Source organism: Herpailurus yagouaroundi, unplaced genomic scaffold (assembly GCF_014898765.1).
Source record: "Herpailurus yagouaroundi ecotype Mexico unplaced genomic scaffold, PumYag 100, whole genome shotgun sequence".
Classification (NCBI taxonomy): domain Eukaryota; kingdom Metazoa; phylum Chordata; class Mammalia; order Carnivora; family Felidae; genus Herpailurus; species Herpailurus yagouaroundi.
Window position 1 is genome coordinate 35,297,612 of NW_024412391.1, and position 25,418 is coordinate 35,323,029.

The 25,418-nt window shown below is 44.5% G+C and overlaps 1 protein-coding gene across 5 annotated transcripts in view; it reads left to right on the plus strand.

Annotated features, from left to right (window-relative positions):
- The window catches only part of ELMO1 (engulfment and cell motility 1), a 641,219-nt gene that overhangs the window by 91,051 nt on the left and 524,750 nt on the right, over positions 1 to 25,418 (plus strand). For 3 of the 5 annotated variants that reach the window (XM_040472227.1, XM_040472225.1, XM_040472231.1), the window contains one exon: positions 2,148 to 2,283. The gene's annotated coding sequence lies outside the window, so the exon portion shown is untranslated. The other 2 variants (XM_040472229.1, XM_040472228.1) reach the window with 2 other exon arrangements.

The following is a 25,418-nucleotide window of genomic DNA, read 5'->3' on the forward strand; positions in this document are numbered from 1 at the left end:
TGGGCGGAGCCGCAGTCAGACCTGATGTCTGCCCCCAGCCCACCGCTGTGTCCACAGTCAGACTGGTGTGTGCCTTCTCTTCCCCTCTCCTAGGGGCGGGATTCACTGTGGGGTGGGGTGGCCTGTTTGGGCTACTTGCACACTGCCAGGCTTGTGATGCTGGGGATCTGGTGTCTTAGCTGGGGTGGGTAGGCAAGGTGCACAGGGGCGGGAGGGGCAGGCTTAGCTTGCTTCTCCTTAGGTGATCCACTTCAGGAGGGGCCCTGTGGCAGCAGGAGGGAGTCAGATCCGCTGCCGGAGGTTTGGCTCCGCAGAAGCGCAGAGTTGGGTGTTTGCGCGGAGCGAGCAAGTTCCCTGGCAGGAACTGGTTCTCTTTGGGATTTTGCCTGGGGGATGGGCTGGGGAGATGGCGCTGGCGAGCGCCTTTGTTCCCTGCCAAACTGAGCTCTGTCGTCCGGGGGCTCAGCAGCTCTCCTTCCCTTTGTCCTCCAGCCTTCCCGCTTTCTGAGCAGAGCTGTTAACTTATGACCTCCCAGACGCTAAGTCGCGCTTGCTGTGGGAACACAGTCCGTCAGGCCCCTCCGCTTTTTGCAAGCCAGACTCGGGGGCCCTGCTTGGCCGGCGAGCCGCCCCTCCGCCCAGGCTCCCTCCCGCCAGTCCGTGGAGTGCGCACCGCCTTGCCGCCCTTCCTACCCTCTTCCATGGGCCTCTCGTCTGCGCTTGGCTCCAGCGACTCCGTTCTGCTAATCCTCTGGTTTTCTGGGTTATTTAGGTGGGTGTAGGTGGAATCTAAGTGATCAGCAGGACGCACGGTGAGCCCAGCGTCCTCCTACGCCGCCATCTTCCCTCTCTCCTCAGGTATGGTATTTAAATGGAGTCAGACAGTGTGTACCCTTTTAGGATAGGATTTTTTTCACTCAGCATAATTCCCTGGTAATTCATCCAAATTGTTATGAATATCAGTAGTTCATTCCTTTTTACTGCTGAGTAGTATTCATGATATAGAGGACCACAGTTTACTTAGCTAATCATCCACTGAAAGACAGAATGTACTAATTTTAACTTTGTGTTTTTGATGAATTTTAACAAATTGATACACCCATGGAATCATTGCCATAATCATAAATGGGACATTCATACAAAAGAAATGAAAATATATGTTCACACACACATTACGTGAATGTAGCAGTTTCTTTTTTTTTTTTTGTAGCAGTTTCATTCATACTAGCTAAAAACTGGAAGCAATCCAATGTCCAACCACAGATGAATAAATAAAAGAATAAATAATGATATAGCCATACAGTGCAATACCACTTAGAAAAAAGAAATGAACTACTGGTATAAATATCATACATAATGAAAAAAGCAAGACCTAAAAGAATATATGCTCTATGATTCCAATTATGTGGATTTCTAGAAAAGATAAAGCGTTTTTAGCGTCAGAGAGCAGATCAGTGATTGCCTAGGGCTGGGAGGGAGGAGGGGAGCGGTTGACTGCAAAGGGGCACAAGAAAACCTTTCTTGGTTTAAGAGAACATTTTAAACCCTAAACTGGGGAGAATCTGTTGCTCAGAATAGAAGGATGTTACTTTCACAGAAAACAAGGAAGTGCTGAGAAATAAATTTGTTTATGGAGGATGGTAAAAAGAGCAGAGTAGGGAAAATAGATGCTCAAAGGACCAAAGTATAGAAGAATAAAGAACTCCAAAGGTGAAAAGAGTGGAAACTTGAAAGAAACTTCTCAAAGCTTCAAACTACAGAAGGCTGATTGGAGCCTCATAACACCAGGGATGTGAGCCTCACCTATTTGACACTGAGTTTGTAATATGTAAATTTCCCTACTTGATTTTGTGATTTTTTTTAATAATAATTCTACACTTGTAAAAACAAAAAAGAATTTTTATTTTTAGAGAGAGAGTGTGATTGGGGAGAGGGGAAGAGGGAGAGAGAGAGAGAGAGAGAGAATGAGAGAGAGAGAGAGACAGACAGAGACAGAGACAGAGAGAGACAGAGAGAGAATCCGAAGCAGGAGCCTGACATGGGGCTCAATCCCATGACCCTGGTGATCGTGACCTGAGCTGAAATCAAGAGTCAGACGCTCAACCAATTGAGTCATCTAGCTGCTCTGGTTTGTGATCTTTACACAGCTGTGCTCCCTGTCCTTCTTTGGGTCTGGAAGGAGAACTTAGCCCTGTATATGCAGAAGCAAACAATGTGGAGACTTTAGGTGTGGAAATTCTGCAGGAAAATTGACAGGAAAATTCTCTCTGATTCCACTAATTGGTAAGACATGAAATTACCTCCAATAGCAGAAAGCAAACAAGGAACATTTTCTTTGCTTTTCTTGGGACTCTTTCATGACAAGATACACTGTGATATTTTCTACTGATGCCCTGCTGGAAGCCCTCTCTACTCCTCCCAAAAGTATGGAGTGCTGATATAGTAAATGGCATGCCCAGATGGAAATAAGCCCTTTTAGCCTAATACATATCCCCAAATCCCCTCTACCCTTGAAGGAGACAGTAATTCCCTGGTGTAGAGAGAAAGACTGGAGCAAAACAAAGACAATAGGACTGGAGGCATGAGTTCAGTCTGAAAGAGAACATAAGAACAGATGTCCAAAACTAGGTGAGAGTAGGGGTGAATACTAATGCCAGGGGGCCTGGAGGTGGGAGAGAAGTAAGATATGGTTACTGGGATTCAGAACTGAGGAAATAAACTAAAGTAAATAGGAAGCAAGAAGGAATCAAATTAAGTGGGGAGGATTGCTAGGAGATACTAAAACCACTGGTTAAAAGATCATTCTGGAATAGGATATTTGCACAGTGTAAAGTATCCTATCACTGATTTCTTATTACTTGTAAAGGGAAAATTTACTTTTTCACTGGAGTTATTCACTTGGTGGTGACATTTCCCAGGCAGTTAAAGTTAGTACCACCAAGACTGGCATAGACTGACAATGCATATACCAGTGTGATGTAGTGTCAAGTACCCATATCGCTCATGAAATGTTCTTACCATAAATGTTTAACCTGAAGCCCTAATCCATATAGAAAAAAGTACAAAGGATAAAGGGGTAAGTGAAATCACACCACAAGAGACAGACAGATCCAGAGTGTGAGCTATTCTCTAAGAGGGTTTGCCTGGACCCCACACCTTATTAGTAACAAGGATTAGAAATACAGGTTCTAGATAGAAGGAAGGGGATATTTTGCCTCCTAATACTGTAGGCAATAGATAAAGTGAACGGATGAGTTAGAATCTGGATGACCAAAGAAGAAACCTCAGTTAGACCCTGAGACCCAAAGCTTAACAAGAAAAAAATTGGAGGTTAAGACCAGGGTCTCACTATATAGCATTTATAGAATAAAAGTGAGAGGAACTAGTGAATCCAAAGACTCTGATCCTTATCATGGCAGAGGAAGCCACTTAGTGGGGTGTTTTCCAGAACCCTGATCTGTTCTCACCTAATCTGTGGGTGTGGGGAGACACTGATGCCTGACTGCATTAAATTCAAAAAGACTTAGAGAAGGTGAACCAGGGTCTTTGGTCCCAGAGATCAACCACATAAACACAAACATGACCTAACAGTAACATAACAAAGAATTTTGCCTTGCTATTGGATCAGCAGTGAGATAGATGCATTTGAAAAATAATTGACAAGATTTAGCTGTATTGTTTGTAATGGTTAATTAATTAATTAATTTATATGACAACTAATTTTTTTTTTAAGGATCAAGACTGGTGTCCTTCAAGGGAAAGATGGTTAAGATGAGAGAGATTGGAAACCATAGGATTTGAAACCATAGAAGTTAGAGTAATGGAGAGCATTTAATCCTCAGGAGAATGTTTAGATAGAATTCAGTGTCTGTCTTCAAAAATCTGAAAAAGGGTATCTCTTGGAGGAGGGATGTGACTTATTCCATGTTAACTGCAGAGGGCAGAGCTGGGATCAAAGGGTACAAGGAGGTGGATTTGTCTAATTGCTGTGCAAGGAGAGACACAGAGTTCCCTGTTTACTCTTGGAACAATTATGACAGCTAACATTTACTGAGTGCTCATGATGTCTGCACTATAGTTGAAGTCTTTATATGTCTTAGCTAAAAAGTTGTGGATCTAATTCATAGTTACTATTACAAGTGCTCATAGCATCATTGGTAAAGGTTCCTTTTACTGGCTGCTTATTAACTTACTTCATTTGGATACTTACCTATTTACTGTTATTATATCATTATCATTTTACAGATGAGGAAGGCTGATTACTTTTCTGGAATCATCCTACTTTAAGTTATTGGCTTATAATGATCTGGACCCAAGTCTTCCTGCTACTAATATTGCCTTCAGAGGTTATGCATATAATAAGAGGTCAGATCAGGGCTGTTCATTAGAAATATAATGTGAGCCACTAATGAGAGCCATATGTGTAATCTTACTTTTTCTATTAGCCACATTAAAAATGTAAAAATAAGCTATTGAAAATATTTTAATTATTACATATATATATATTTATACTTATATTTTAACCCAATACAATAACCCAACTGACTCATCACATCTTAAATTATTATCATTTGTTCAAGTGATGTAATCAACACAAAAATTATTAACAAGGTATTTAACGTTCTGTTTTTCACACTAAGTTCTGTGTCTATATTTTCATAACATCTCAGGACTAGCCACATTTAAAGTGATAGTTGCTCGGGGCTCTTGGCTGCTAATGAGGAGCCAGCACAGGGTTAAAATTTAAATCTCTTTGCAGGGGAGAGAGTGGGATTGCAATTTAAAGAGGACCTTTACCTTCCACCTTATATTCCAACGCCTCCTTGCTCCTGATTTACCTCCTTTGCCAGTTTGAAGTAACAACTGCCTTTGTCTTTTCTGGTAGAGCCAACGTATATGCTTCTGAATTTGGAGAGAGCAGGTGTTTTTCCTGCAACCTTCCAAGGACTGTCATTTCCCTTCTGGCAGCTACACTGGGAGTTCATTTGTTTGAATTTTGCTTTGAAAGTCACAAAAGTAGGTTGCATTAATTAAATAACGTACTCCAAATACCAAATTGGGGGTAGAACGTCTTGCTTTATGAAAAGTTATGCAAAATTAGGGAGTCCCTGGTTTAATTGATTAGAAATAAATAGTGTAAATGCATAGGTGACTATAAGAGGGAGTAAAGGTTTTGTTATTTTTGCCACGCTGCTCACGGGTAGAGGCAGAGCGTCAGAACAAACACACCAGCCTCTTAAAGTAGCTTTAAAACAGCCCACCGAAGTTTCCCCTCGAAATTCCAAACCAGCTGCCAAAAATGAAAGCTTATAAAAAGATGCCACGCGCTCTCGGCCTCCCGGAGGTGGCGCTATGACGGTGACGGAGTTAATTAGTGCCTGCAAAGCGCCGCGTGTGAGCTCATCCGAGAAGTCATGCTCTGCACACATATTATTTATAGCCGATCTGAGGCGTGCACGGTGTTTGACATTTTTCTTCTTTTTAAGTAGGGGGACTTCAAAAAGTCGTGGACATTTCCCTCCACCCTCCACCCCGCAGGCAAAGTGCAGTAGGCAGGCTCCAGGGCGCGGGCGGGAGGTGAAAGCGCCAACCACGCGTGCCGGCGTGCAGGTGCCGGGGGCGGCGGCGGCCACTCTGCAGCGTCCGCTCGGGAGGAGAGTTCACGGTTGATCTCGGGATGCCTTGCAGATGCAAAATGTGTCTCTGGCCAGCAGGAGGAAGGAAGAGGAAGTGAGAGCAGCGGCAGCCGGCGGCGCAGCAGCCGGCGGATCCCCAGTGTAAGTGCGTGTGCGCGGGCGAGGATGGGCACGGGATAGAGGCAGAGCCACCCACACGGCCGCGGCCCGGAGCTGAGGGACAGAGCTTCTGGCCCCCCTTCAATGGTCACGGGTCGCCAGAGCTCTGGTCGCGCGGAACCCTCGCCGCCACCGCCGCTGTCCTGCGACCCGGGGCAGGTTCGTAAAGTTTCCTGGACTGGCGCCGCGCCCCGACTCGCCGACCTCAGCGCGGCCGGGGAGGGAGCTGAGGCTGGGGCACTGGAGGAGGCGTCCTGTTCTGGGGGACTCTGGGCGCCGCGGACACACTTTTGTTTCCTCCCTGGGGGCTCCGCGGCTGGAGCAGGGGTAGCCGCGGCGCTCTGCGGGGCGAGGGCTGCGGGCGCTCCGGGGCGCTCAGCAGTTGGGGAAGTCTGGGCAGAGCCGGGCGGCTGGAGTGGGAGTGGGAGTGGGAGCGGAGGGAGGGGGCGCGGGAGATGGAGAGCAGGGCCCGGGGCCCGGGAACCCGCGGAGGCGATTTGGCCAGGGCCGGCTGGTGGGGGCCGCCGAAGGACTGCGCTGCTGGCTCGGGGGGGACTGGGGACAGGGGAGTGTGGGATTTGGGGGCTTGGAGATCCGAGAGGCTGCGCCTGGGAAGGTACAGGCAGCTCGGGCTCCGGCTTTTCTCTGGTACTCGCAGATGGGAGGGAATCCCTCGGCGACCGCGCTCTTGGGAGGGGACAGCGATAGAGGGATGGAGGGCCCGAAGGGGCAGGAGGAAGCGATTGGGGCGGCTGGGACCCTCAGGGGCGACAGTTAGTAAATACTCGCCTCCTGGGAACATGCCGGGGTCTCCCGCTGGGACTCGGAATGAAGGAGGCGGGGGCAGGGGGGTTCTATGGGAGATACTGGCATGGAAGGGGGGGGGCACCCGGCGCGCCTTCAGAGTAGGGGCCAACGGAGCTTTGGGGGTCCTGGAATCCGAGCTGAGAGGGTCGGCGGAGATCGCTAGAGTAGCTTTGAGGAAGAGGAAATATAGAAGTCTGCCAGCCCTGGGGTGCGCGCGTGTGTTTGGGGTTGGGAAGTCCGTGTTGTGTCGCGGGCGCGCGCGAGGGCGGCGAGCGTGTGAGCAAGTGAGCGTGTGTGTGTGTGTGTGTGTGTGTGTGCTGTGTGTGCTGTGTGTGTGTGTGTGTGTGTGTGTGTGTGTGTGTGATCGCGAGGGGCTCCGAGCTTGGGACTTCCCGCCAAGTGACCCTCTCCCGCTTGGGGGCCGGACGTTTGAAGTTGGCAATTCCGGGCAGAGGTTGTTGGCGGTGGGACCTGCGTTGACCTAACGCTGCAGGGCTTGGCCTCCCCCAGTGACCTGGCCCTGGGGTCCTCTGGACAGCTCTTAGGACTCACTGAGCATATTTTGTGCAGCCCTGTGCCTCGGACCATGGGCCTGCTAACACCGCTGGCCAAGAAGGATGCGGACTTAATCCGCTGTATTTAAGATTTCAGAGAAGCTTGAGACCAGGGTTTCTGCCTCCGGAGGCAGGGACTTGCAAGCTCCCAGGTTATCCTGCTAGTGGCTTGGGGGTGGTGCGGTGGAAGAATTTCGGAGGTTTTTGTTTGTTTGTTTGTTTATAAAATAAAATAATTAATGATATGCATTTATGCATCAATCATTTGAGGGTAACTTTAGGAACTAGAGGGGCATAACCCCACTGGGGTTCACTTTTAGATCAAAAGGCTGGCAGTAGCTATTGTTAAGGGCCTCTTCTGGTTGTGGTTTTTCATTTTTCCCCTCCATACCCACTTCCCAAGGTTATTTCAAGGATTTTTGTTTCCCAGTTTACAGAATTGGGGACTCAGAAGCCCAGATACCCTGCCGTCAGGTGGCAGGGTGGCAGACTTTTTTTTTTTTTTTTTTTTACACGGTTGCCCTTCTGAACTTCTGCTCTTTATAATGGTACATTTCCTATCTCTTGAGGGCTGTTACAGGTTAAATGTTGCCTTTTTTCCTAGTACATTTATTACTCAGATTTTTTTTTTTTTTTAAATTAGATGGACTGGTTGTCTTGGGAAATTGTGAGGGAATGACTTGACCTGCAGTGTTGGAACTCTGCAGTGGGGGGTGGGGTCTGGAGGGAAGGGAACTGGGGAAAAAGTTAGTAGGTGTCCGGGAAGGGGAAGTTGTGAGGCAGTCCCAGACCTGGGTCTGGTGGAATTTAGGATCCCTTTTTGGGCTACAGGATGGGTAGTCCTGTTAGTGGCCATATCTTCACACACACACACACACACACACACACACACACACACATACACACACATACACACACACCCATCCCCTTGTCCTATTCCTACTTTTCTTAAAACTGTAGCCAATCTGATTGCCTTACATTCTTCTTTTTCACCAAGTTCTTTCCCCGGGACCTTGGCATATGTTATTCCTTTTGCACAAAGAACTTTTCCCCACATGTCCAGATGGCTCACTCCCTTGCACACTTCAGGTCTCTTCTACCCAGTTGTCAGCTTATAGGCAGCCTTTCCTGACCTCATGTAAAATAGCAACCAGCCACTCCATGGTCCTCTTAAGTAACTCAGTTCTGCCCCCCCTTCAGCATTTATTACCCCCTGGCATTACATATTCATTTGTTTATTTGATTATGTCTGTTTTCCCATTAGAATGGAATTTCCATGAGGGTAGGGACCTTGACTTGTGTATAGGTACAGAACCTAGACTGATGTACTGACCAAGAGATGCCTATTATGGGAAATATACCAGGCAAATATTGCAGCATCAGTGGCAAGTGAACCCAGGTAACAGGCTTTTGCTTTCTTTCTTTCCTTTGTCCTTCCTACCATGCCCAGCCATTCTTCTTGCAGACCTCTTTCTGCCCTGAGTAGATTCAGAATTTTAGCCTGAAGAAAGGAACAGAGAGGTGATTCCTTGAGAGAGTAGAAGACCAGTATAGTTTATTGATAACACGTAGCCACTTCTGATCTGGTGTTTGTTTTATCATATTCCTTGGAGAAAGTCTTTGCAAAAGTACGTGTTGCTTTACTCAAAGAAATGCCCCCTCAGGAAGAAGGGCATTGCTGTGAGTGGGGTGAAGTCAGATATCCACTCTATCTTGTTCTGCTTTCCCAGAAGATGGAGGTGAAGGCAGAGGAGGAGAAGACGTAAGGAAGAAGAGAAGCGGCAAATGTCTAGGAGAAGAAAAATGAAAGGGAGAAAACAGATGAGGGGCTTCTATAGTGCTTCTAAATCATAAGCATTTATGAAATTACAGTATTGAGATAAGATAATACTTAAGTGGTTTAAAGTAATTTACCCCCTTTGGGTGTTTGTTGTGAATGGGTGGGGAGAGGTGGAGGAAGAGAGTGCTTTGAAGCCCTTGCAGAGAGGATGTGGCTGGGGTGTGCCAAGGGGCTCTACTGAGTGCACACGTTGCTTACCTTACCATCTTTCTTAACACTGAAGGTTTAGAGCTAATCATTCCTATGGAGGACATTTCCTGTTCTGATCTAAGACACTGGGTACCCTTAAGGTTTGTAACAGGAAGCCTGCCACAACTTTTTAATTCCTGAAACCATCCAGGTGGGTAGTTTGGTTTTTAAGACATTCATTCTATTGAATTGGGAAAAGGTGGGGAATTACTAAACCCTGTCTGCATCACAAAGCCTCAAGTGTTTGCTGCTAATTATGCAACTCCATCTCTGCTTCCTTCTTGTCAACTAGTCTAGTGTTTTTGAAGTTTGGGGTTGCAGTCTAGGAGTAGACCATAATATCAATTTATCGTGTCCAAACCAGCAGTTTAAAACATGAAATAGAAGGGTACAATGGAAAATAGGGTGTTTTACAAAACAGACACTGAATCTTAATGTCAAATGCATTGCTTAAGGTTAAAAAAAAAGTCTATTAAAAGGTCTATTTTAATAACTCTGGAGGCCCTAGGAATCTACATTTTCAACCAATTTGCCAGAGATCCTCATGAAAGTGGTTCACAAGGCCATACTTTAAGAAATATTTAGCTGCTCCCACCCGTTACCAATGCTATTGGTTTAATTTCCTTCAAGAGTTCCTATTTACAAATGTTCAATTAGATGCAGTGAAAGTGTTAGCCATTGACTTAACTTTTAAAATGCTACTGTTTATAGAACTTGATGATATGCCTGGCTGTGATTCTGCCATATTGGCAAAACTGGAAATCTGGTTGGTATGTTTGTCACTTAGCGATATGGCGAGGCAGTAGATTCATCGGAAATAACTCTTTAACCTTACTTAGAATAAAATGAATGTACTCTTTTCTGGCCAAGTTTTAGTTTAGTGCTTTGGAGGTCTTTGGAAGCTTAATCAACTTTTCCTTTCATATTTTATACCCGGTATTCCCCATATGCCTATCTTAATTATTTTTGGACATTTGCAAAGACACTAGTCATCTTTTCTTGTGGCAGCCATGCTGCTGTGATACATAATTAGATAAAACATTTTATTTTATTTATTTTTACGTAGGCTTCATGCCCAGTGCAGAACCCAACACGGGTCTTGAACTCAGGGCCTTGAGATCAAGACCTGAGTTGAGATCAAGACTCAAGATGCTTGACCAACTAAGTGTTGGTTAAGGTACCTCTAAATAAAACATTTTAGAGGACTTGGGCTTGGGCCTGACCAACCAAAGAAGAAAAAAGGGTGAGAACTTTAGCACCATCCAAAACAAAGATTTTAAAGACCAATCATCCAGGAGAGAGAGTGTGGCTCCCGTGAAAGGCATGTGGCGGCTGAAAGCCTTTGACTATGCTCAGCACAGCATTGTTAGGTACAGCGAAGCCATCCCTGCATGCATAACACACAGAGGGGTTGCGGTTTTCAATCTCCTGGATAATTTAGGTTGTGGGAGTGTTAACAATTCTAACTTATTTATAATAACCAGTCCTGAGGCCCATAAAACATTGTTAGGATCCGGGGTTAGGTTAACTGTGTTTTCTAAACTTTCACAGGATAAGTGCATGTACAGTTTGACCAGAATTTTGTCACTGGCCTAAGGAAGTGAACAGTGAAGTATCCAATAGGAATCTGTGTGGGAGAGGGAACGCTAGCACATTAAATAGAATTAACCACAGCAACAACCTGGCGTAGTGCTGAGTGGAGAGATTAGTCACATGTATAAATAGAAGGAGATGACGATTCCCAGTTAGTGTTCTAGGCCCCCACAAACACTGATTTCCAGAATCTGAGCAAGATTATTATTGGAACCTCAATTTTAGGAATTGAGGCTACAGTTTTGGCTATTTTTGTTCTAACAGTTAATTCAGGGAATAAAACTTCCCTCAGTTAGAAAACGTTTACTACTTGCTGGACTCCAGGACTGCTGTGTGTCGGGTGGGTTGTACTTGTTGGGTAAGGGACAGTGGTTGGAGGGCACCATGATTAGGTAAGCCCTGATTGAGCATTGCCTCAGTGGTCTTGGAGTCACAGGATCCATGCAATATTTTCCTCCTTGCATCAAGAACTGACACCCTTCTTCCCAGAATGCTGCTTTGGAAACGGTGGAGAATAGACAGCAGAGTATTATCCTACTTTACAGATGTGGCTTGAAGGAATGAAATGTCACGGGGATATTTGGAGAGTAGATCTGAGCTTTCCTGACTCTTCTTCCCCTGTTGGTCCTTTCCCGTGCACCATGATGCCTCTTTTGGTGATTTCCTGCTCTTGTTGGTTCTCTTGTACTAGCCTGGCCTGAGGCCAGAACCCCCATGTTGAGCTAGGCTGCAGTGCATCCAGGGAGCACTTCCCTCCTGTATGCTGGTAGAAGTGCCCTGGGTTCCAGTGGATGTGCTTTGTGTTGCCATGGCTCCCAGGGATGTGCTTTCTGCCACTGAGACCAAGTTTTGCTGAGTTGGTGCCTCTCTTTGGATATCTCATTCCGAAGCTAAACTAGTGGGGGGGACAGCATGCCCATCACCTAAGCTCATGATATTGGAGCATATAAGCCAGAATGGAATTCATTAATCAAAAATGAGAACAGTGTTTGCCAAGGAGAATAGACACATATTCTTTAGCGAACACTTTTTTTTTCTCTCTCTCTGTGGGTGAGTCATGGTGAAAGCAAAAGCATGGAACCAGTTGGTGGTGGGGAGGGACCGAACGGTGGTAGGGAATACATTTAACAGCATTTTCCATCTAGTCTTAAGTTTTGCTACTTCTGCCCCATAGATTAATACCAACTAAGGGAACCAGAGACTGGAGTCTTCAACCAGAATGGTTTTTCCCTTGGGTGATGCTGAAGCTACTGATTCTGTTCTTTTTCTCCTTGCAGGCTATTGCCCCCCCCCTTTTTTTTTTAAAGTTTATTTATTTTTGAGAGAGAGAGAGAGAGAGACAGAGAGGGTGAGTGGGGGAGGGTCAGAGAGAGAGGGAGAGAGAGAATCCTAAACAGGCTCTGCAGTGTCAGCGCAGAGCCCGATGTGGGGCTTGAACTCATGAACTGTGAGATCATGACCTGAGCCGAAATAACCAACTTAGCCACCCAGGAACCTCTGGCTATTGCCAGTTCTATGTTGAGTCTTTATTTCAGGCAGTCTCAACCTCAGCACTCTTGACATATGGGGCCGGATAATTCTTTGTTGAGGGTGCTGTCCTGTGCATTGTAAGAAATACTAGCTTTTTTTGGCCTCTACCCTCTGGATGCCAGGAGCAACACCCAGTTGTAATAACCAAAAATGCCTCCAGACATTGCCTATTGTTCTTGAGAGGGCAACCCCTCATCCCCCAATTGAGAACCATTGTTTTGTTTCCTTACGTAAATTAGACTAATTGTGTGCTGTCTGACAGGCTAGACTTTTGATAGCAGTTTGTAAGTGCCCCAGTTTTCTCGATACTGGTGAATTCTTAGACCCTGAGGTGGTGTATTCACAGATAGATGGCCTCACCCTATATGTTCTTTTATTTTCTCTAGATCTTCAAATTTCCTCTGGAGCTTCCTTCCCTCCTGTATTACAATTGTCTTCCTAACCCAGCTCCCTTTCAAGTTTGAATTTCATGTGTGTTTCTTCCTGGTCTGCTGTGGCTGAAGAAACCTAGCAGCTCATGATTTTATGTTTCAGTTTCCACAGAAGGTCTGGAATTCTGGCCACTGGTTGCTGCCTTAACCATCACCTCTACCTAATGGGAATATGATAAATGAAATGAGGAAGGTGGTTAACAAAGCTCAGTTTGGCTACATTCAGAGGCCTCTGTCACAAGATTAAGGAAGTGTCTGTGTGGGAATGAGTTAACAGGGTGAAATACCTCCTTTGCTTGTAAAATGTACCTTGGCTAGTCGGATAGTAATAGATATTGATATTCCATTAGTGTGACCAGGACATTGTACTGGTCAGGGGAAAAGCTTTAAGGTACGTTTCTATGTGAAGTCCTTTCCCCCTCTATCCATTAGATTTCTGTCCTAATCTTGCCACATTTATTTTCTTATGTAATTATCTGTCGACCTTTTATTTACCTTCACTGTTTGGCTGCAGTAATAGTGCAGAGCATCATCTAGTGGCTTAAGTAATGTAGAAATATTGCTGGCTTGTATGCTGGCTATGTCTCCCCAAGGCAGCAGCCTTCTTATAAGTCACAGCCCTATGCCAACCCTCCACCCTTCCTTCCGCCCTTTGTGCCTTTTTTTTTTTTTAAGTTTGAAATTACGTTTAGAGAGCCAGCATTTTGTGCTATGGGGTTCTGTGGCTGAGCAGTGCTAGATGAGCTATATTTTCCAGGCTGCTACACACAATTACCCTTAATTTTGAAGCGTAATGCATTTCAAAATATTTTTTTTTTTTTCTGTTTTCAGGCTCTTTAATCCAAATGCAGAGCCACAGCTGGCTTTGCCCGTGGCCCTGAAAAGGCATGTGGCTTGGGAGGTAGAGCTAGTGGAAGGACTTTGGTTAGATTGCGTATTTTTGGCCGAGTGAAGAGTGAATTCCAATCACACTCAGTAAGGCTGGTTTTTACTTGACTCCTGACCACCTTCGCCCCTTGCCCCGCCTCGCCGTTTTTAGAGCATTTTTAGAGTAGACCCTGTGCCCCAGTTATTCCAATTGTGGGCCACTCTGTGGGAAGTGACTGAGTACTCAAAAATTTAGGTTTGGGGGAAGGGGTTGATTCTATCATACACTTAATAGTAAGCATGTGTTGTGTATGTATGTGTGAGAGAGAAAGACACACACACACATACACATACATTTATGCAGCTCTCTTAATAATGAAAGGTCTTAGAAGCAAAGACACTTACTATATCAGCTGCTAAATCTTATTTTCTTCAGTGCTTGTCATATTTACAGCAAGTCAGTACAAATTTTGTTAAATCAGAACCTTTATCAAGGAATGAATGTTTCCATCATTTTTGGACTTACTCTACTGCCACGAAGTGACTTCAACTCATCAGAACTATTTTCTCAGTTACTATCAATTCTTCAGTGGAGAGTTTTGGGAAACATTTGCCTGGGTTTATATGAGAGAAGCACAATAAAGATTTATTTATTAATTGTAGTATACTTTAAAAAATAAATGTGTGGCTTACACTTAAATGCACATAAATGTTTTCACATTGAAATATTGCTACACTTAGAGCACCCACCATAACACATTATTTACATTATTCGTTCATTCATTCATTCGTTTATTCAGCAACCATTTTAATTGCATTTCATGTTCTGAGGTCAAGGCACTTCTTGGACATTATAAGATCCACTTCATATGAGCCGTATGGGAAGAGGGGCTGTGTGGAACACAGACCCATTAGCAGATAGTCATAATGGAGTGTGATAAATGTATGTGTAGAGTGTTTGCAGATCACAGAGGAAAGAGTTCACAATAAAGTAACTTTGAGAAAGATCTGGAAAGCTGAGTATTAAAAGAAAAAAAAAAAAAACACATGATATGTCCAAGGAATACATCAATCAGGGTAGTCAGGAGAAAGTCTGGAAGACGCCTTGTGTCAACTCTTCTGGGAGCTGGGCATTTAGATTGAATGGAAAGGAAAAACAAAGGATTTTAGGCAAGGAAAATATACAATTGGAATTTGATGAGAAATATAACTGCCAGGGCACTCAGGGAAGGTAGATGAGAGGGGGCAGCAGGAAGGAGGTACCAAGGACTGACGGAAGCTGTAAGCTTCTTCCTTCTGCAGCTACCCAGAAAAACATGCAGTCTTAGGCAAATGAATAAATAAATAAAGCAGCATGCTTGCGGTGTAAATGCAACCTGAAAACAGGTCTCTCTACCCTACCTTCTAGTCTGAGTAGTGGGCCATCCTCTTCCTTTAAGGAAACAATTTCCAGAGACAACCCCCCACCCCCAACCAACTGCTGGATGGAAGTTGGAGAGAAAGGATATTGACATTGATCAAAACAAAACAAAACAAAACAAAACAAAACAAAACTTGGTGACTGATTAGATTTGGAGAGAAGGGAAAAAGCAGGAGCCTTTGAGATTTAAAGCTAAATAAATAAATACTTGCTGGCTGAGGATTCAGGTATCTTTTTGACTTTATCAGCTGAATGACTTGGTGTAAGTTAATTATCATTCTCAGCCTCAGTTTTCGTATCTGAAAGGGGAGGTAATCTAAGTCCCTATCTCTTGGACCTGCTGAGGTAATTAAATGTAATGATGATTGTAAAGTAGGGTACCCCAGAAGCAGTGCATTGGATTTGCTGTTGTTACTGATGTTATTATTACTAATTCAAATAGTTACTATTCAGGCTTTTTATTCAAATATCTTGATAAAATCCTTTAAAGACATACATTTATTATTTCATCTTCTCTATGAGTTGTAAGTAGCCCAGGAAATTCCTGTTAAGGTCCTGGCTAGACTGTTAGTTTGATTTATGTCTCTTTTGCTCAAGAACACAGAGAGGTAAGCTGCTGAAATACAGGTCAGGGGAAATTACGATCAATTGTGAATGAAAAGAACTGACCTAATGAATCCTGTTAGCAACTTGAGGTCCTCAAGTAAAAGCTCTTGTAAATAGATCTCTTTCTCCCATTCACTTGGAACTAACGTGGGGTTTTGCTGTGTTATTTTATTATTATTTTGCTTCATGTAGAGAGAATGGAGGTTGCTAATTGGGACTCTTCCCCTTTCCTTGATTCCAGTTTTCTGGGGGGGGGGGGGGGGGATGTTTGCACTTGCCCAGTGTGGACAGGAGCCCAGTGAGAAACGCCCCACTTAGTGGAGTACTGGTGGAAGAGCAAATGGCAGGAATTTAATTCAGTTGAACTGGGTTTCATCGGTTGTGTTGCCTATTAAGGAAATTCAGTGGTTCCAATAACACTTTGTAAACGTCTCTTTTTGAATCATTTGGAACATTCCAGTAAGTAGGGACCTATTAACGTTCAATGGCAGGTGGGTGGTAGTAAAGTGTTAATCTTTCTTCTTTGATCTGAACCTGTCAACCTGATTAGGAAATACTCTGGGGATTAAAACAGAAAAATAAAAGTAGGATGACTACAGTCCTGAGTGTGACCCAGCATCGATCTGTTGGCCCAGAGTAATGAAGCATGCCAACTCTCCCTTTCAAAAGTGTCTCAGGTTGGACAATTCATTTTATGGCCATCTAAGTAGAAACCACCTGTTTCCATTTCTGTTTATTTTTTCTGGCTTTTGCTAGTTGTTTGGGTGACTTTTCTGCTTTATGTGCCTCCAGGAAGGCAACAACTGGCTTGCAGACGCACCAGCTCATTAAGGAGTAGCACATGTACCTGTCACTTGGTAATGGCCTTCACGAAGTGGATTGAAAAAAAAACCAACCTCAATGCAGACGCTAAACTGCCATGACGTAGAAGTGTGCAAGAGAACTGTGCGAAACGGAAACTGCTTCTCTAAACTTGTGCTTGGAAAGAGTGTGGCTTCCCCACCTCCCATTGCTGTAGTTGTAGAAGTCACTCATATCTCCCCTAGATGCAAATCTCGTTTGGTATGTGACAAATCGCACCCTATTCTCAGTGTAAAATAAAATTTCCAGTCCCTATATCTTCTCCCAAGAGGGTGATAAGTATGGATGATTCAGCTGCTGGGTTGTCACCTGTGTAGCAATACCTCTACACTGTGTATTAGGATTGGTGTGTAACTTTAAGTAGGATCCAATGTTAAATAAATGTTTAAAGACCCATAAAGAGATTTATGCAGTGAAACACAGATTTATAGTAAATCACTGGAGAATTACATTCAGAGCAAACTGCGTATCAGTTTAACTATGATTCAGACACCTTGATTTGCCCTGTACCCATTTTATGGGTGACGAAGTTTGTTTGTTAGAGAGGCTGGCTGCCCAGCATCATGCAGATCCAAATTCAGTGCTCTTTTCTGCAGCACAACAAATGCTAACTTTCCTGCTGCCAAGTCTCCATCAATTTGTCAAATTCATTTTTGCCTCAGTTGAACCTGTTACGTTGGGATGTTGTGTTGAGTGGCCATGCTACTTGGTGAAGGGTGGAGAACAATTTGGCATGAGACCTAGTGCCAGAACACAGGTGGCAGACTGTTCATCACCTGACCCCAGGGCTGACTGCAAGCAAGATGGCAGAAAGAAGAGGACGGTAGTAGTGGATTCACTTATATTCCCGTGAGACATGATTCTGCTGTCATAGAAGTTGTGACTTTAAAAAAAAATTTTTTTTAATGTTTATTTATTTTTGAGAGAGACAGAGACAGAATGGGAGTGGGTTAGGGGCAGAGAGAGAGGGAGACACAGAATCCGAAGCAGGCTCCAGGCTCCTAGCTGTCAGCACAGAGCCCGATGTGGGGCTTGAACTCACGAGTTGCAAGATCATGACCTGAGCTGAAGTCAGATGCTCAACCGACTGAGCCACCCAGGCATCCCGGAAGTTGTGACTTTTGATGACTTGTTTAGAGCCATTTTAAATCTTTGAATATGCTACTGACAATTCTGGCATATGCAAGTGTCATGAAGCAGTCTGAGAATCAACTCCTGGAGCTGATCATGATAAGGCACATGAAGGGGTACAAAAATATAAGAAGTCATCATGAAAATCTCCAAGTTTGTTTTTATTTCAAAATATATATTTTCATTTTTTTTTTGAACGTTTATTTATTTTTGGGACAGAGAGAGACAGAGCATGAACGGGGGAGGGGCAGAGAGAGAGGGAGACACAGAATCGGAAACAGGCTCCAGGCTCCGAGCCATCAGCCCAGAGCCCGACGCGGGGCTCGAACTCGCGGACCGCGAGATCGTGACCTGGTTGAAGTCGGATGCTTAACCGACTGCGCCACCCAGGCGCCCCTCAAAATATATATTTTAGACAGTGAACAGGCTTTAGGGTAATCATTCATAACCAGATCAATGCAAGGCCCAGAGAAATGACATAATAGCAGTTGTAACATTGAGTTTCACTCTTCCCTCAAACTCTGGCAATTGTGTTATGTAGAGTTGGGCTCATCCATTAGTTTTTTGTTTTTTGTTTTTAATTTTTTTAATGTTTGTTTATTTTTGAGAGAGACAGACAGAGTGTGAGTGGGGGAGGAGCAGAGAGAGGGAGACACAGAATCCGAAGCAGGCTCCAGGCTATGAGCTGTCTGCACAGATCTTGACGTGGGACTCGAACCCATGAGACGTGAGGTCATGACCTGAGCCGAAGTCGGATGCTTAACTGACTGAGACACGCAGGCACCCCGGGACTTATCTATTTGAAATGAGAAGTGCCAAAGAAGGTATCTAGTATCATATGCAGGGAAGGGACACTACCACAGGACTTTAGTCTTCAGGGTACCAGAGACATTGGAACCCCTTATCTTTAGGAGAAGGATCATAGTATATTTGATGGTTACTATGGGTCTGATTTTGCCTCCAGTGTTTTCCTTTTAAATTTTTTTTTTTTTTTTTTTTTTTTACATTTTATTTATTTTTGAGAAACAGTGAGACAAAGCGTGAACGGGGGAGGGGCAGAGAGAGAAGGGGACACAGAATCCGAAGCAGGCTCCAGGCTCCGAGCAAGCAGTCAGCACAGAGCCCGATGCGGGGCCCGAACCCACAAACTGTGAGATCATGACCTGAGCCGAAGTCGGACGCTCAACCGACTGAGCCACCCAGGCGCCCCAAGTGTTTTCCTTTTAAAATACTTTTTAATGCATTTGTTTACCCACAAATATTTATTGAGGACCTGCCAAGTACGATGGGGTGTACTATGTGATACATAAACAGTGGTGAGTCTTTTTCCTACAAAAAATAGCAGACCTATTGCTGCTTTTAGCCTGCCTAGACACTCACTAGCAGAAGAAAGGTGCATTGATCAAAGGATCACACAAATAAATGTGACATTTAAGGTCCTGATGCTGAAGGGCTGGGGAGGAAAGACACTGATGCTAGAAGGGCCCCTGGCAGGGGGTTAATGTTGTCAGAGAGGGCTGGGAAGAGGAGAATGGACTTTATTGGGAAAAGAGGAGTCTGTGCAGATGACTAGCATATGTGAAGAGCAGACACGGATGTTGAAGGAACAGGAGACCACAGTGCCCAGGGCAGGGAGCACTCCAGGCCTGGAGTAGACTGGGGAGGAGGGATCCTCGGGATCAGGGGTTTGGGTCTTTATCAGAAGAGTGGTGGGAAGTCACTGGAGTGTTTTACCCGAGGGAGTGATGTGATCAGATTTATGCATTGCAAAGATCTTCCTGGTTATAGTAAGTTTTACATTATTTAAAGTTGGTCACAATGTGGATGCTCTCTTACTACTTATTTATTTATTTATTTATTTATTTATTTATTATGTTTATTTATTTTTGAGAGAGAGAGAGTGGGGGAGGGACAGAGAGAGAGGGAGGCAGAATCTAAAGCAGGCTCCAGAGCCCGACTAGGGGCTTGAACCCACGAACTGTGAGATCATGACCTGAGCCGAAGTCGGATGTTTAACCGACTGGGCCACCCAGGTGCCTCACTACTTTTAGAATGTAACCATTTCTAAGAGAATCAATGTAGTCACTAGTGTCTCCTTCAAATTTTAAGCAGCAGTTTAACCAAATGATTTAACATGGATGTTGCACAGTGCCTCGTTCTGTGGTTCTCAGCCTTCAAAATGCCTAAGATTCACTGGGAACAAGAAACTGCATTTTAGCAGGTTTCTCAGTTGATTCTGATGCCAGTGGTCCCAACTCCACTTTGAGAAGCATTGTCCCCAAAAGTGCTAAGGAGTGAAAAAAGAATATAAACCTTGAGGTAAAACATTGTGAGGCTGCCAATAGAGGAGGGAGCCTCTTTACTGTCGGAGTTTTAACTTGGACCCTTTCTCCTGATACTGGAGGGATTTTCTTCTAGTGCACCTGAAATGGATTCTAAATCCTTTGAGTTTCTTCTAATTTATTTACTAATCCTTTCATATGCAGCTGTTTTCTCAGATCTGTGGCTTATTCCCTCTGTGTCTCTGATATTTTACTTTACATTGTGTTGCCATTTAATAAGAATCTTTTTTATGTAAGTCCCAAATGAGGTTATAAGGCAGGGAGGCAGGGGGCAGTGTGGGAGGCCGGCCAGATGAAGAGGGGGCTCAGAAGCCCCTGCTTGGCTTTGCTTACTTTGCCCTCTACAGCACCAGACTGAGCGCCTTCTGCCAAGGTGAGACCAGTCTATAGTTACCATAAAAGGGGATTGTTTTCAGCTATTCCCCAGAGAGTAGGAGAGGCCAGAATTCTGGCTCAGGTGAAATCAGGCTGAAATGAATATTAAGGAGCAGAAAAGAAGTCACAGAACACATCAGACAATTCAGCGGGTGCTCAGAGAGTAAAGTGCCCTGGACCCACATCTCCCTCTGGTCCACATGACACAACTCAGTGGTCACCTCCTTGGGGAACCTTCTTGATTTCCTGGTATCCCCTCCTAGGACATGTTCGGTGCTTCTCTGTGCTGAGTAGATTGGAGGTCATGAAGGTACGTATTCCCAGTGCTGAGCCCATAAGAGCCACTTTGTGGTATGTTTTCAGAGAGAAGCACAATTATGTATGCAGATGAGCACTGTGTCCTACAGTCCTTTTGGGAAGAGCCCTTTCAAATGGCTTCTTTGTCCCTGAGTATGGAGCCCAAGGACACGTGGTTCGGGGATGTAACTCTCATTGTACTCATTTCTTCTGAAGACAACTGCTGCTGGAGGTCACTGTGATTGAGTCCTGGGCCAGACCAGATGTCAGATGTGGGGAGACAAATGGCTACTGGCTTTGCAATGCCCTAATCCTGTGGTGGCCCTGGTTACTGCTCTGCTGTCATTCCACTGTGCCCAAGTGTACCTTGGATGTAATGAACTTTCCAGAGGAGGAAACCAATGTTTTGTCATTTGCGTTATTGTCTGCAGAAGTATTTATACCTCATGTAGGTATTTATAATTCTCTCCTCATCACTGAAAAGCCTGTGGGCATAGATATTAGAGACCATAACTTGTAAGAATGTAGAAAACATTTCTTGGCTTCAACCCTGAAATTTCTATCCTCTTTGTGCCTTCATCCCCACAGTTCAGCCAATGTTGAAGCTTGAGAGTTTTTTTTCTCTTTTCCTTCCTCTTCAGTGCCTGTGGACGACCAGGCATTCATGACATACACTAGGGGTTGGTATCCCTACCACATATGTGGTTACCCACATTTCATTTAGTACATTCTGAGAGCACCGTGGCCTTGATAATTTATGTTTCTGCACTCTAATTGCACATTATTTTTCTAGCAGCTATCAAAGGTTTCAGCTAGCAATTGAAACTTGATAAGTGTCATGGCTCTTCATTGCTGGAATGATTAATCCTGATGTTCAAGACCTGAGCCAAGCCCATTTCTTTTAAGACAAATAGCACACACACAGTAAACCCCAAACTTAAGTGTTCCGAGTTCACTCTGAAAGTAGAGCACATTCAGGCCTCTGGAACCGCATTCTCAGAACTTCCACAGCCCCTTTCTCCCTTGATAAAATGAGCAAACCAGTCTTCACTCTCCCAGTGTGGGGATTCTGCCAGTTGCTGGGTCTGTGTATTTCAATTATATATTCTGGAGCTGGAGACTAACCATGGGATGGGCTCTGTGACCCACTGGATAGACTGTGAGATGGCTCTGAGCTAAGAAACTCCATTGATCACCTGAACTCCATTTAGCACCTTCTCTGATTGGTGGAGCACCAGTGACATTTTGGATCTCCTGGAATTAGTGACAATTCAGAGCTGGTGCCTGGTAGTCCCTCGAAGGTCTGATTATTTCCTTTTCCCTAATTCACATTCCCCCTAGTGAAAGCCTGTAGGTCCCTTTGGAGGAAGGCTGGGAGAAAGATTAATAGTATGAATTTTTGGCGATCTACCAGGGTCCTTCCTCAAGGGGATCCAGTCTCGCCTTCATTTAAGGGGTTCTGGGCCTATAAATTGGTTTAAGCACGGGAATTGGTGGAGAGGCCATGACTTTTTATGATTCAGGTTAGACTTTTGTCCCCTTGACTCACATCTTCTCTGCTTCTACAGATTAAGTAAGAATTTAGTAGGCTTTCTGTCTTTTTCACTTGTAGTTGACACCAGGAGTCTCTGTGAATCCAACTATGCTGATTGGTCTTTGACGCTGCTGTCCATATGGTAACCACACTGCCCTAGAAAGTACTTAGAGTATTTGACTGGCTGAAGGGCTGACCTGCCGGCTCCCTTAGACACTTCACTGAACTGGCTTGGGGAAGCAACACAGGCAAGAGCTTCGCAGCCACAATGATCGAAGTTGAAATTACTCATCATCTCCTTGCTATGGGCAAATTCATTAAGCTCTCGTGACTCCTGTCCCCTCCTGTATAAGTGGAAATGGTGCTCATGTGTTGTCACAGTAAAATGAAAAATGTCCCCAAGGAATGGAGTTCTTTGGGCTCCAGCAGGTGTGAAGTAGATGTGAATGGGTGTACACGTTTTGAACCTCTTCTCCAAAATTGTGCGTTTAAGCCTGTTGGTTGGATGGAAGGGGTGGAGTTAGGAGTCACAAATGGACTTACAGGATGCGCTGTTTGTGGTTAGCTTCCCATTCTCTTCAGGTTTGCTGAAGTCCCTCCAGTACGGGCTCGATTTTAACTGTTGTAGGAAAAAGTGCCATTTTGTTAAAAATAAGTAATGCCTACAAAAGAATTTCATATTTCCTGTCCTCTGCATTAGGACTTAAATTTCAAGTTTAATATGTTTTCAAGAACCAGTGTTTGATTCCTGGGTCTTATTTTTCTGTCTTTGGAGAAGTAAAGTCTGTATGGGACAGGTGACCTTCTTAGTACTTAGCTGATGCTGTGGAAAGTCTTGTTTGTGGACCCCGTTTGTGGACTTCATTAATTGACTCATTCTTCAAACACTCAATGCCAGGGAAGTGTGATACACAGGGAGTGACTTGGCTTCCTTCAGGGGACACCCATAATACAGGGTGATTAATACCCCCACGTAGGCACTGACCACTGTCACTGTTGGCCAAAGGCCTGCTTTATGGAAGATGTACATGGTGAGCTCCGCGGCTCTGGTGGTCCAGGCATGGAATTTGGGATCAAGAGGCCATGGTCTTGGTTCCATGGCTGCTAGGACTATAATCTGTGGCCTCCCTTGGTTGCCTCAGTTTTCTTAGCTATACTGTGGAGGGAGGCTGCTAGATACGATGGATCAATCCCAAGCAAAAAACCATGGAGCAGCTGCTTCAGAATCATCTCAGCAGTTAACAAAATTAAAATCTGGGCCCTCAACCTCAGAATTTCTGATTCTGGGCAGGTTCTGGAATTTGTATTTATACAAGGACTCCCTGCCCTGGCTGATTTTCATATGAAGCATCCTTTGGAAGGCCCTGGATGACTTCCAGCTCCCCCTTCTTCCCTATAGCTCCACTCCTCATCTTTACAACCTAACACCCTCTTAAATATCTCCTTCAGAGGGCCTTTTTGACCTCTGACTGATTGGCTCTTTATAGGAAATTAGGCCTTACCTCCGTGGAAAAAACAAAACAAACAAAACCCAAAAAACTTTAACAAGACTCATCACTGTGTACTTGTGTATGTTTTTGTCTCCCATATTGGCTCTAGAGCTTCTGAATGTTATGATGGCACTGTGTTGGCTATTGCATCTTCTGTGTCCTGCCCACTGCTTGGCATGGAGAATATGCCTAACGGGGGGTGTTCACAGGGCAAGATGGGAGAGTGGGGAAACCGTAGAGTGGCTCCTTCCACTGCCTCTTAACACTCCTTGAAGAGGTTTCATGGATGTTTCCAAAAAATCACTCCAGCATCTTTGGGATTGCCCATTGAATTGCTTAATTTGCATCGGCTCTGGCACCCGAATATCTGCCTGTTACAGAGGAGCCTGCATCCCTCCTTTAGCCTCCTTTAGCCTCAAGACCCCAGGATGGACGTGGGATTGCTGAAAGAAGCGGGGACAAGGAGACACGTTGGAAACTGACAGCTTAAACTCAGGTGTTTTGCAAACACAGGGACTTCCGAGATATTAGTTGGCATTCACCTCTCTTTACCTCCTCCCTTCCCCAGTTGAAAAAGACAACCCACAATACGTGGGCCCCAATTCTCCTGAGGACAGAATGGAGTCACACTGAGAAAAGGGAAGTTGGTTTCCTGGTTGCCCTCCCACTCAGGAGTTCTGGGTGGCGCCATCCCACACTATTTGCATCACTGAACTATACACATTGCCAAGTCTGCATCTTAAATTTAAACATTTGGATGCTGGTAAAGAAAGCCCGAGGGAAAAGGTAACATTTCACCCTAAGTGGTGCGTAAGCACTGTACATCGTATGTTTTACTTCTGCTTTTGGATTAAGGACAGAACGTTAATTAAAAAGTAAAAAAGCTCATTTTCTGAGCAGCAATTAATTTGTGTTCGCTCTGCTTTTCATCTGTCGAGCCTTTGAATTTTTGAAAACATAAAGGCTGTAAAAGATCTCCTAGGGGTCTTTCCAATGTGCATTCCCGTCTGATTGTTTTGATCTTTAGGCTACATATTGACTTGGAAAAGGAACCAGTGTTATAAGAAGAAATGTCATCGCAAGGATCTGGTTTCTGATTGTCCTTTGGATGGCGCAGAGGTGATAGGGCTCCAAGCATATGCTCTTGTTGTTTATTGGTTCTGCCCAGTCCCCGTCCAGAGTCCAGTGTTCCGTTTAGTCAAAACCAGTAAGAAGCAACATAACTGGATTCATTAGCCTGAGTTCTGAACGCTCCTCTGAAGAGTTATTTTTGTATCATACAATTTTAATTTTTGGGGACAGGCTGTACCACTTTCCAGGTGCCAAAAGTGATCACTCAGATTTTTTTATTAGGTACTATTTTAGCTTCAAAAATATTTTATTTTTTATGGACTGCTTTGTGCCTTTGACCCAGTTCTCTTTTCCCTGGGATGTGTGCCCTAAGAGGATGACGTTTATGTTAACAATACCTGGAATATTAATTCCTTTCAAATGAAATTACTGTCCCCATCCTCCTTCAACACACACACACACACACACACACACACGCACACACAGCTTCCCAAACATGCATCCTTCATACTGGTAAAATGTGTTTAGAGTACATATGGGGAAAACTGATTTTTCTCCCTTTTGCAGCAGGAGGAGGAATGTACAGAAGTCTTGTGAGAGGTAGCTGGAGTAATCGAGGGCCCCCAATTGGCAGACCTGGACCCTGTTGTCTGTACTGCTCCTTGTGGAGGGATTTTCATACTCA